At 45.4% G+C, this 12,455-nt stretch overlaps 1 protein-coding gene across 2 annotated transcripts in view; it reads right to left on the reverse strand.

Moving 5' to 3' along the window:
- The window catches only part of paqr7b (progestin and adipoQ receptor family member VII, b), a 19,556-nt gene extending 8,137 nt beyond the window's left edge, over nt 1-11,419 (reverse strand). The window contains exon 1 of one of the 2 annotated variants that reach the window (XM_078422946.1): nt 10,913-11,419. The gene's annotated coding sequence lies outside the window, so the exon portion shown is untranslated. Of the gene's footprint in view, nt 1-10,653; nt 10,883-10,912 lie in introns of those variants that run through there. The other variant, XM_078422947.1, reaches the window with a different exon arrangement.
- Between the last annotated feature and the right edge of the window lie 1,036 nt (nt 11,420-12,455).

Genomic DNA, 12,455 nt, shown 5'->3' on the forward strand with positions numbered 1-12,455 from the left:
CAACCTCTGGCCTTCATCAGTCTGAAGAAGGGCCTCGACCCCAAATATCACCAATTCATCTCTCCAGAGATGCTGCCTGGCCCGCTGAGTTACTCCAGCATTTTCTGTCTACCTTCAATTTATACCAGCATCTGTGGGTTTTTTTCCTACACATCTGGCCTTTATAATCACCGACAATCAGTATTTGACTTGAAAAACGAGAAACATGGCCACTAAAAATGCCCTGCAATTCAGGAAAGCGCAATATTTAGTCAATGAAGTCAAATAAATGTGTTTATTTCAGAATAGGTGTCTTCTGAGATCAAGGAAAGGCAAATAATATTCAAAACATTACAAACTAGCAGGCAACTTTGTCATTCCAGTGTGACAGATAACATGTTTGTTGAAGACTGACAATGCAAGCCTATCAGTATGCACTCTTATTTCTACACATAAATACATCTACCAATCGCCCTAAAGAGCATGCATTTTTCACACGTGCAGAGTATGAGAAAGAACTGTGTTGGAAGGACTGCAGATGTTGGTTTAAACCGAAGGTAGACACAAAACGATGGAGTAACTTCACAGAGATGCTGCCTGTCCCGCTGAGCTACTCCAGCTTTTTGTGTCTATCATGATAAAGAACTGGTCAGCTACTTTAGAAACATTGAATATTGCACAAACGCGCCTGTTCTTCTCTAAAGAAAGCTACCGCTGGATCCTTTGCGTCCATTTGAGGCCTTGGAATAATGGCTTTTTCCAAACGATAGCACCTCTGACAGTCCAGCACTGCTTCGGTGCTGTGCGAAGGATGACTATAACTTTAGATGCTCTGCTCTGTGAATGAGGGGTACAAGAGTGATCCCGAATAGACAGCTCGAACAAAATTCAACGCATCAGCAGAAGAGAAGAGAAGGAGTTATTCTAAACCCTCCAGCTGGTGTCTCCCAAACACCTCCCCACTACTTGCTGCCCTTCATTGTTAAAGGGCATTTGGATCTTTAGGTCGTTATCAATTCTTGCATTTCTATGAAATTCAGTTCAGTCCTTTGATCATGATGCTTGACAGCTAAGAAAACAAAATTTGTAGAAACAGAACTCCACCCTTACAACACACAACTTATTCAATGTTTATCAAGCCCGATAACTGATACTGGAGAATCACAGGGACACACACATCTAATCAGGGAGGTTAGTGTTCACTGGATGAATCAGGGGAACTGTGCTTTTACCAAGGTTGAGGTTTGCTGCAGTTCATCGTCAATTTATCAAATGATTCTCCTCCTCTCAATCATTCACACACTGGGCGGTAGTGTTGCCGCCTTACAGCGCCAGAGACCCGGGTTCGATCCCGACGACGGGTTCTGTTTGTACGGAGTTTGTACGTTCTCCCCGTGACCTGCGTGGGTTTTCTCAGAGATCTGCGGTTTCCTCCCACACTCCAAAGAAATACAGGTTTGTAGGCTAATTGGCTTGGTATTATTGTAAATTGTCCCAAATGTGTTATGGTGCAGGGATCGTTGGTTGGTGTGGACTCGATGGGCCGAAGAGCCTATTTCCGCCCTGTATCTCTAAACTAAACTAATGCATACATTGGTCCTTGAAAAATGATGATACATTCCATTGAAGATGAAAATATCAGAAAGTTATTCGGTGGTAATTTTCTTTGCCATACCCTCTGCCACCGACGTCTGGACTGGTACTAAAGTGTGCTTCCAGGTTCAGGCAGTTTTACTTCATCTACTTTACTCATCTCCAATTGACGAGCTAATTGAGCACTCAAACCAACCCTTTCCTTACTCAACATCACATTGCACCACAAGAAAAGACAGAGCATTGGCTTCACGGAATGAAACAGTGGGCGTTGATGGATGATTGTTTTAATTAAGACAGGAGGCCCGTGACTAGTGATGTGACTGCTGGGCCCATTGCTGTTTGTGGTTTACATCAACAATCTTGGTGAGAATGTAAACTACATGGTTAGCAAGTTTGCAGATGACACTGCATTAAACTGGGTGAATAGTGAAGGTTGTTACCATAAATTACAGCAGGACTGAGGAGTGGCTAATGGAGTTTAATGCAGATAAGTGCAAAGTGTTGCATTTTGAGAAGTCAAACCATGGCAGGGCCTTCACAGTGAATGGTAGAGCCGTGGGGAATGTTGTAGAGCAGGGGGGACTAGGAACGGGTACATAATCCCATGAAAGTAGATAGGATGGTCAAACAATGCCTTTGGTATATTGGCCTTCAAAGGTCAGTGAACGGAGGGAGGTTTTGTTGGAGATTGGGACGGTGTGTTACAGTTGCACAACACGTTGGCGAGGCTGCATTTGGAATATTGTGTTCAGTTTTGGTCACCCTGCTACAGGAACAGGGTGATAAAATGAATGCACAGTCTTTTACCCAGAGCAGGGGAATCAGGAACCAGAGGATATAGGTTTAAGGTGAGAGGGGGAAGAATTAATAGGAACTGGAGGGATAGATTTTTCCACAGGGTGGTGTGTATCTGGAAGGAGCTGCCAGAGGAGATAGGTATTTGAGGCAGATACTATAGCAACATTTAAAAGATACTAGACCAAGTGGACCCGTTGGGCCCAAACCTCTCCTGCATTGGTGCAGGACCCTCTCCTCCCCCCTCCCTCCTCCCTCCTCCTCCCCCTCCCCCCTTATCCTCCCCCTCCCCCCTTATCCTCCCCCTCCCCCCTCCCCTCACTCCATCCCTCTCAACCCCCCTTATCCTCCCACCTCCCCCTCCCTCCCTCCACCCCTCCCTCCCTCCACCCCTCCCTCCCACCACCCTCCCTCGGAGATAGATTTAAACTTTAAAATGTGAATAACTTAAAAAATATAACACCGATTTCAATAAAACTACTTGCATTATCACTAAAGTGATGATGGTGAGTAAGGTGGGCCTAAAATTGTCGCGCTATCGTGTACCGTTTTGGCTGAAGTTCAGTCACAAACAAGATAGCAAACGAGAGTTTTAGTATATAGATTTCGACAGGTATTTATTTTCGACAGATATGGGCCAAACGCAGGCAGGTAAATGGGGCATCTTGGTCGGCGTGGACAGAGAAACATAGAAAATAGGTGCAGGTGGAGGCCATTCGGCCCTTCGAGCCAGCACCGCCATTCATTGTGATCATGGCTGATCATCCACAATCAATAACCCGTGCCTGCCTTCTCCCCATATCCCTTGATTCCACTAGCCCCTAGAGCTCTAACTAACTCTAGGACGTTAGGACTAAGGGCCTGTTTTCACGCTCTGACTAACAGCAACGAGGGATGGGCAACTAAATACCGGCTCAGCCTGCAAACCCCATATCCGTTGAATCAATAAAAAATAAATAAGCCTAATGGTGCACAGCAAAAATAGGCAGATAAGGAACCACAGCCCATTTCCCTTTCTCGAGAAAAGAGAGTTTGAACCAGTCCTGAAATCAACTCATAGAGCAAATCAACACTTGAAGCACAGCTTGGCACAATGACCTGCTTTCTGTCAAACCAGCAAATTAGTTCATGGTGTGCAGGGAAGAGAGGTAGCTGAGTACAAATGAAAGTCCACCATTTTCTAAAATTCAACATCAGTTACATCAACCCCAGAAAGTATTTGGAAATTAAAAAACTATCCCTGCTGGAAATCTGAAAACAAAGCTGCAAACAGTATCTGTGGAAGACCTGAAACATTGACTCTTGTTTCTCTTTCATCAATGCTCCCTGGCCGGTACCATCATTTTCAGTTTTTACTTAATCCCTTCACGTAATCAGTGTTGGCAAGTTATTCATTGAATGTGAGCACAATATAGATGCAAAGTCTTTTATGCTTCTGTGTATTTTTTCCACATTCTCTGGTTGTGTGCTTGCATTGTGTTTTGGTCTATTAAAGGGCATTCAAATACAGAACCAATCATGGAAAAAAAAAAGATCTTTGTTACCATGGTCACAAGACTGTGTTTACAGCACATAAGTACTTGGTATATAGGCGGTCATGAAAATGACTGTCTCCAACCGAAGGCCCCATATCCTCACTCTTCCCGCGTTTATTAAAAGGAATGCGAGACCTCTGATGGAATCCTGTCTGTGTTTGTAACAAAAAACCTCACATCACACTGTAACTGCACTACCAACATTCCCCTATAGCATGCCCACCTCAATCCACCACCCACTGTTACATGCTGCCTGACCTGCTGAGTTACTCCAGCATTTTGTGAATAAACCCACTGTTACAGAGTTCACCACCAAGGCCACCTGATCCATTGTCTCAGTGGCAGCTCCTTCCAGGAGCAATCAGTCAATTTTACCCCTCTTTTTTCACTTCAATTTGTACTACCCAGCATCTCTGATTGCCTGCCACAAGCGCATCTGTGCCCACAAACTTGCTTGGCGCTGCAGTCAAAATCAAAATCGCCGCCCGCATTAAATTTTGCCTCTCGTTCTTTTGCCAGTTGCCTTCATTCTTTGTCCTCTAGTTACTAACCCCATCGCCACTAAAAAGAGTTGCCGTTCATTTGCACCTTGGAGTCAGGGTCTTTAACCTGGGTCCCTAATAAATGGAACGATCCTTCTGTATTGCTCTTGAAACCGTATGCCGAATTCTCCTGCACAGCCGACTTTGCTTTAGAAATCTATCCCAGCTTTGAGTGAAAGTGTCGTTGTTTTGAGATTAGCCGTGTTTACATCAGCAAGTTTATGGGTTGCTGACTGGGTTTACCCAATCTGTACTATTTATTATTACTTCTTGACGCAGGGCAGATAAAAAGATCTGCAGTGGAGATCCAACAGTTATTCAGGTCGCTGGGCTCCCACTGCAAACATCAGAGATCTTGGAGGTGGATGAATAGGTGTTGCACATTTTTGGGGGGGGGGGGGGGTGGGGGGTGGTGTGAGTGGTCTGAGTCTATGCTGGCCAGCAGCCAGCTGGGTCTGTTCTGTGGGGTTTGGGGAGGGGAAGTGGTGAGGGGAGGAGGGAAGGCACTGGAGCCTTGTTCCTCAGAGAGAGAGCCAGTGTCTTTCTGCTTCAATCAGGTTTCACCCAACAAGGGTCAAGTCCTGCACCAGGAAGCAAATGCTTGTTTAAACCGAAGATAAGACACAAACTGCCAGAGTAACTCAGCGGGACAGGCAGCATCTCCGGAGAGATGGAATGGGTGACGTTTCAGGTCGAGACCCTTCTTCAGACTGAAGGTCTGAAGATTAAGGATTAGGACCTTCGGTCTGAAGAAGGATCTCAATCCAAAACATCACCCATTCCTTCTCTCCGGAGATGCTGCCTAACCCGCTGAGTTACTCCAGCAATCTGTGTCGACCTGCCCCAGGCAGATCAGATTGTGCTCAGAGTTCCCAGTCGTGAACCCTCTACAAATAAACGCTGTCCAGTTCCCTTGCAGTGCCCAAAGCCAGCACAATCCACACACATGTGACTGCTGATAATGTCTGGCTGGACTTCAAGAGTAACATCAAACAACCAGGAACGATCATCATCGTCATGCAGTGTAAGCATCATGTAGCACTCCAAGAAGATACGAGACTGACCCACCTACCCCTCCAAATCTCATTACATGGTTGATCTGATCACAATGTCTGTCCGAAGCTGGGTCCCCGACCCAAAACATCACCAATCCATGTTCCCCGGCGATGCTACCTGACCCGCTGAGTTACTCCAGCACTTTGTGTCTTTTTTCTTAATCAGCATCTGTAGTTCCCCGTGTCTCCTCCCAAGCACTGATACAGGTAACCCAGCAACATTTATATTGTATGTATTTAAGGAAAAGTGAGATAAGGACAAGAAAGGTCACATTGATGATGTCAGCAAATTACACACAGCATAAACACACTGGAATTGCTTGTTGTATTGGATTACGTTCTGTATTATTCTATGAATATATATATGAACAGACAAATGAGGAGTGGATCACTCACACCCTGCGAGACCATTTGAAAAGATGTTGTATGTCGCAGCTGTAAAAGACATTGCTGAGGCCACACTTGGAGTAGTGTGTTCGGTTTTGGTCGCCCTGCTTTAGGAGAGACTAGACCAAGTGGACCCATTGGGCCCAAACCTCTCCTGCATTGGTGCAGCACCCTCTCCTCCCCCTCTCCTCCCCCCACTCCATCCCCCTAAAGCCCTCTTACCCTCCCTCCTCCCCCCTCCTAGATAGATTTAAGCTTTAAAATGTGAATAACTTTAAAAATATAACACCGATTTCAATGAAACTTCTTCCAATAACACCAAAGGGACGATGGTGAGTAAGGTGGGCCTAAAATTGTCGCGCTATCGTCTACCGTTTTGGATGTTCAGGAACAAACAAACAAACAAGAGTTTTAGTATATAGAAGATGCCACTAAACTGGAAAGAGTGCAGAAAAGATTTATGAGAATATTGCCAGGACTCGAGGGATTGAGTTACAGAGATAGATTGTGCAGGTTGGGACTATATTGCTTGGAGCGTAGGAAACTGAGGGGTGATCTCACAGAGGTGTCTAAAATCATAATGGGCATAGATAAGGTGATTGCAAACAGTTTGTTTCCAGAGGTTGGGAATCGAGAACGAGGGGGCATATATTTACGGTGAGAAGGGAAAGATTTAAAAAGGAACCAGAGGATTAACGTTTTCCACAGAGCGGGTGGGGGCTGTATGGAATAAGCTGCCAGAGAAAGTGGTTGAAAGAGTACTATTACAACATTTACAAGACATTTGGACAAATATGTTAATAGAAGACTACTCGACTTTATATATGGCACCAAACATTATTCCCTTTAACATGCATCTGTAAACTGTGGACGATTTGATTGTAGTCACGAATAGTCTTTCCGCTGATTTGTTACCACGCAACAAAAAGTCTCGCCTGGCATGAATAAATTGTGCCAAAGTGCCCATTTCTGTACTGCACGACCCTATGACGCCAACGTCATAGTTGATCGATTCCATTATTAATCAAGCAGCCATCTAATTCTGTCCTAAAAAGATTTTTAAAACTCTGCTACCATCACCCTTTGAGGAAAGGTTGCTCAGAATCAAGATCTTCAGAGAAAAATGTTTGCTTCAGTTTTATATGCATGCCCTCATTTTTAAAAAAAAAATCAACCCCAATTCTACATTGTCCTCGGTAATACATCCTTTCTGCATCCATCCTGTTAAGACCCAGGGACCTTATATGTTTCATTCCTAAACTCAACAAATAAAAGCACATGGTCATGCAGATTCAGATGCTGGTTTAAACCGAAGATAGGCACAAAAAGCTGGAGTAACACAGCGGGTCAGACAGCATCTCTGGAGAAAAGGAATGGGTGACATTTAGGGTCGAGACCCTTCTTCAGACTGAGAGTTAAGGGAAAGGGACCAATCTGAAGAATGGTCTCAAAATAAAAGCCTACCATGTGCCAATTTATACACAAGACATCCAGCCATTCCAGGCATCAAACCTTGTAAAACATCTTTAAACTGTTTCCAAACTGTTAATATCCTTTGCTTAAATAAGGAGACTTACACTTTACTCAGCACTCCAGTCCTGGTTTCACTACTTTTCCCTTCAGTTCCCCTTGGAACAAAAGATAACAACCCCTTAGATTTCCTAATCGATTCCTTATCACTGTGTGGTCAGCAGATGCAAAGTCACCAGTTGCCATGTCCATAAACCACCACACATATTCAATTAACTCTCCATTAAATGTCTAATATGACTGATACATCAAAGCCTGGGATGAACGACTTCACTTCGAATACAGAGCAGCAGGGCACACGAACAGGCCCTTTGGTCCACAATGTGCTGAAAATAATGCTAAATTAAACTAATCCTTTCTGGCTGCTCGTGATCCATATCTTCCATCACTGCCTGCCCCACTGAGTTACTCCAGCATTTTGTGTCTATCCTCCATTCCCAACATGTTTATATGCCCAAATTCCTCTTAAATGCATTGATTGTAACTGCTTCCACTCCCCCCAGCAATGTGTTCCAAGCACTTTCCATGACACTTCTCTCTTCTTTAAACTTTCTCCCTCTCATCTTGTAGTTTTGTGGTGTAGTATTTGAAATCTCCATCCTGGGAAAAAGACAATGGCTCTGTCTGCGATATGACCTTTATCTGTGTCTCTGATAATTTTATCAACTTCTACCAGGTCTCCCACTCAAACTCCAACGCTCCAGACAAAACAATCCAAGTATTTCGAGCCTCCTTTCACAGCTAATACTCTCTAATCTAGCCAGCATTCTGGTAAACCTCTTCACCCTCCCCAAAGCCTCCAGTCTTCCTGCAACAGAGCAATCAGAACTGGCACACAATACCTCAAATGTGACCGCACCAACGTTTTATACCACTGCAATAGTGTGAAGAAATGGAGAAGTGGAACTGTTATCTTGGGAATTGAATACGCTGACAGGACATTTATTGGAGATGTTGAAAATTTGAGAGAAGAGAAGAAGAAACAGCATCAAATTGCAATCAGTTTATTGACTAAAAAAAAGGAAGATGGGGAAATTTTGTTTGATTTATGAAAATGCAAAGAGGTGCAATGATTTAGGATGCGTAGCCTGAAAATCCGATGAGAACAGATTTAAGAGGAAATTTAAAATAAATGTTCAAACAGAAACAGTTTTAAAATTTAAAGAGAAATCTCAGGAAAGTGTCTTATATGGGTAGTTCTTCCAAGGGCCAAGTGCAAATGAGGGGAAATCACCATTCCTCAACTTTACAGGGTAGACACAAAATGCTGGAGTAACTCAGCGGGTCAGGCAGCATCTCGGGAGAGAAGGAATGGGTGACATTTCGGGTCGAGACTCTTCTTCAGGCCGATGTCAGGGGAGGGGGCGGGACAAAGATAGAATGTGGTCAGAGACAGGAAGACCAGTGGGAGAACTGGGGAGGGGATAGAGAGGGAAAACAGGGACTATCTGAAGTTAGAGAAGTCAATGTTAATACCGCTGGGCTGTAAACTACCCAAGCGAAATATGAGGTGCTGTTCCTCCAATTTGTGCTGGGCTTCACTCTGACAATGGAGGAGGCCCAGGACAGAAAGGTCAAATTGGGAATGGGAGGGGGAGTTGAAGTGCTGAGCCACGGGAGATCAGGTAGGTTAAGACGGACTAAGCTGAGGTGTTCGGCGAAACGATCGCCAAGCCTGCGCTTGGTCTCGCCGATGTAGAGAAGTTGACACCTGGAACAGCGACACCTGGAACAACATTCCTCAACTTTACCAGACTCAAAGAGTAGGCGCTTCAACTCTCTGGGATTAAACTTAAGTATCTTAAAAGTAATGTCACTAAATTCCAATTGAAGCAGCAGGAAAAGAGGCAAATCCAAACTTCATTAGCCATCCTCCCACTTCTTAAAAGGGAAACTACTTTCATGGAGTATAGACAATCAAGGGAATTCAACCCAGAATAACTCGGCTTTCTGGAAGACCACCGCTCGCCAGCTCTCCCACTGCAGAACCCACTGTTCTACCACGCGTTCAAGCCTGCAAAATCGATCAATGCCTCAGTTTGAAAATTCTCATCCTCACATTCATCCTCCCTCCATGGCATCAAGATTCAATACAGAGGAGAAATACTCATTGAGGACCTTGCCCATCTCCTGTGGCTCTACACAGAGGTGACCGCTTTGATTCCTGAGAGGTCCCATTCTCTCTCCAGTTACCCTTTTCCCCCCTCATGTATTTATAAAATCTTTTGGGATTGTCTTAATGTTACCCGCCAGAGCTATCTCCTGACCCCTTTTTGCCCTTCTGATCTCCTTTTTCAGTTTACTCCTTAGTTCCCAAAACTCCTCCAAGGATGCACTTGATCCCAGCTGCCTATACCTGTCCCATGCATCCTTCTGGTTTTTGACCACCGCCTCAATTTCCCTCGTCAGCCAAGCTTCCTTACGTTTGTCTGCTTTCCCCTTCACTCTAACGGGGACGTACGTATCCTGAGCTTTCATCAGCAAACACTTTAAAAAACATCCCACTTGGCTGATGTTGCTTTCCCCTCAAATAACCTGCTCCAGTCAACTTGTATTGTATGGGAGGCGCATTCCCAATCTCGTTGTACATTGACAATAAAGATATATTTTATTGTATTGTATTGAGCGAGACCTTCTCTCATACCCTCAAAGTTGTGCCTCACAATACTATGTGTATATGAGAAGAAACTGGACACACCCAAAAAGCTGGAGTAACTCAGCAGGCCAGACAGCATTTCTGGAGAAAAAGAATCTGTAACGTTTCAGGTCGAGACCTTTCTTTAGACTGAGAGTTAGAGGAAAGGAAAACGAGAGATTATAGACGGTGATATGGAGAGAGATAGAACAATATTTATTCATACTAGACTTGCCACTTACCCACACTGGAGTAAAATATACTTTCGACAATTAACCTTCCAACCCGCATGTCTTTGGGGTGTAGGAGGAAACCACATAACCACAGTGAGAACATGAATAACACTCACAGACTGGAATAAACCAGGGGGTCTCGACTTATGAGTCAGTAACAGTTGACTCTTCCGCTCCAAGATCTCTCTGTAGACTCACACTTTCCAAAAAGTACTAAGTTCCTCATTTTTCCTACCAAAAAAAGTACCATCTCGGATGCCACATTTCCTGACTCCCTCCCCTTCACACAAGCCAGGCAATCTTTAGCTGCAGAAAAAGTCGAGGGGAACACACGCGAAAGCAAAGAAGTGCAAGATCTTCTCTCACCTTTTAATTCTGCCCCTGTTGGATCTTCAGCGGTTAATCTGGCGTTTCAAGGAGCGCCCAGCCCCATCCACCCATGCAATCATTATTCCAAGAAAAACGAAAAATCAAAACGCACAAGACTTTTCATTCCCTTTAAACTCTCCCCAGCGAAGCAGCTGGAAACTCAGCTGTAAATAATTCTGGGGAGTGGAGATGGATACAAGGCAAGGGGAATGACAGCCCGGCGCTGAGTCTGAGATACATCCACCCAAGTACTCACAATTTCGCCGAAGGACACAGTCCTTTCACAATCCCTGGCTCCCTTCCGACGAGCAGTTAGTCGCCTGCAATTCGGAGGCATCGCTCAGACACCCACCAGTTGCTTACAAGCCGGTTCCACTTCGCAGAGGCAGAGAGAGTTGCAGCCAAATGAAATATTATTCCAAATGCATCCACCTGAAACATTTTCCCGAAAGAAACCAGTCAATGTTTAATGCACCAGCTTTTTTTTCTCCTGTGTCTATCTCATCATGCTGATGTCGGATGCAATTATGCAACAGTTAGTAATATCCTCCCACAAACGAAACACAAAACAAAACAAATTCACTTCCAAATGGGCGACACCAGCTTTAAACTTTTGAACAGGTCTTTGAAATTGCAAAGATTTGTTCTTAACTGTTGCATTTAATGGGTGTGTGTGGTGTTTGGAGCGGCCAGGGCGCGCCTGGCACGGTGCTGTGGTACAGACAGATCCACAGCTGAGCTGAGCTGAGCTGAGCTGCCGCTGTTGAGGCTCCCCGCCTGGAGCCGAGTCCCGGACGCGACCTGTCAATCACCCGCCAGCCCCCCCCCCGCCCCTCACCTGTCAATCACCCGCCAGCCCCCCGCCCCCATCTGTCAGCCCGCCCGTCAAAGCGCCGGGCCCGACCAATCACACACTCGGGAATGACGTCACCCCACCAATAAGCGCACTCGGGGGCAGGGACTGTGGTCCCGCCCTCTCTCTCCCCGGATCACGTGGTCCCGCCCTGTTGCAAAAACAAGTCCATGGTGGAACCTTGGGGTGGGGCATGGAGACAAATGTGTTTTCTTTCCTGTTTACACTGAAGGTCTACATGGGCAGGAAATTGCAGAACTTCTTTTTTATTAACTTTTGACTCATCTTTTGTTCAGCCTGCCTCAGCTGTATAATAACCCAACCCAACCTAACTTTGGCCAAATATTTCTTCTCCGTTTTTTTTTCACCATGTCACCGAGCAGTAGTGGGAGACCACAAGTCCATCTGGCAGTGTAAGAAAATAACTGCAGATGCTGGTACAAATCGAAGGTATTTATTCACAAAATGTTGGAGTAACTCAGCAGGTCAGGCAGCATCTCAGGAGAGAAGGAATGGGTGACGTTTCGGATCAGGACCCTTCTTCAGACTGATGTCCATCGGGCAGTGGTCAGCACGGAACGTCCTGCAGGCACTGCAGGGGAATGACCATGGATCCTGTGGCGTGGTTCCCAGAGCAGTCTGCCCAGCTTGTCTGGCAAAATGCCTCATCGCCAGAACTCACCAACAAGCACCAAGACCTGGCTTGGCTGGCGGTGAGGGGAGCCCTCCCAGTCAGATCCTTCCTGCACCGCCGGAGCCTCACTACCAGCGCACGCTGCCCTCGGGACGGCTGCTATGGAGAGGAGACGGTTGCCCACTTCTTCACAGAGTGTGGATTTGCCAAGAGTCAAGTCAAGTCAATTTTATTTGTATAGCACATTTAAAAACAACCCACGTTGACCAAAGTGCTGTACATCTGATTAGGTACTAAGGAAAAAAATGAAAC

This window comes from Rhinoraja longicauda, chromosome 27 (genome assembly GCF_053455715.1).
Source record: "Rhinoraja longicauda isolate Sanriku21f chromosome 27, sRhiLon1.1, whole genome shotgun sequence".
NCBI lineage: Eukaryota > Metazoa > Chordata > Chondrichthyes > Rajiformes > Arhynchobatidae > Rhinoraja > Rhinoraja longicauda.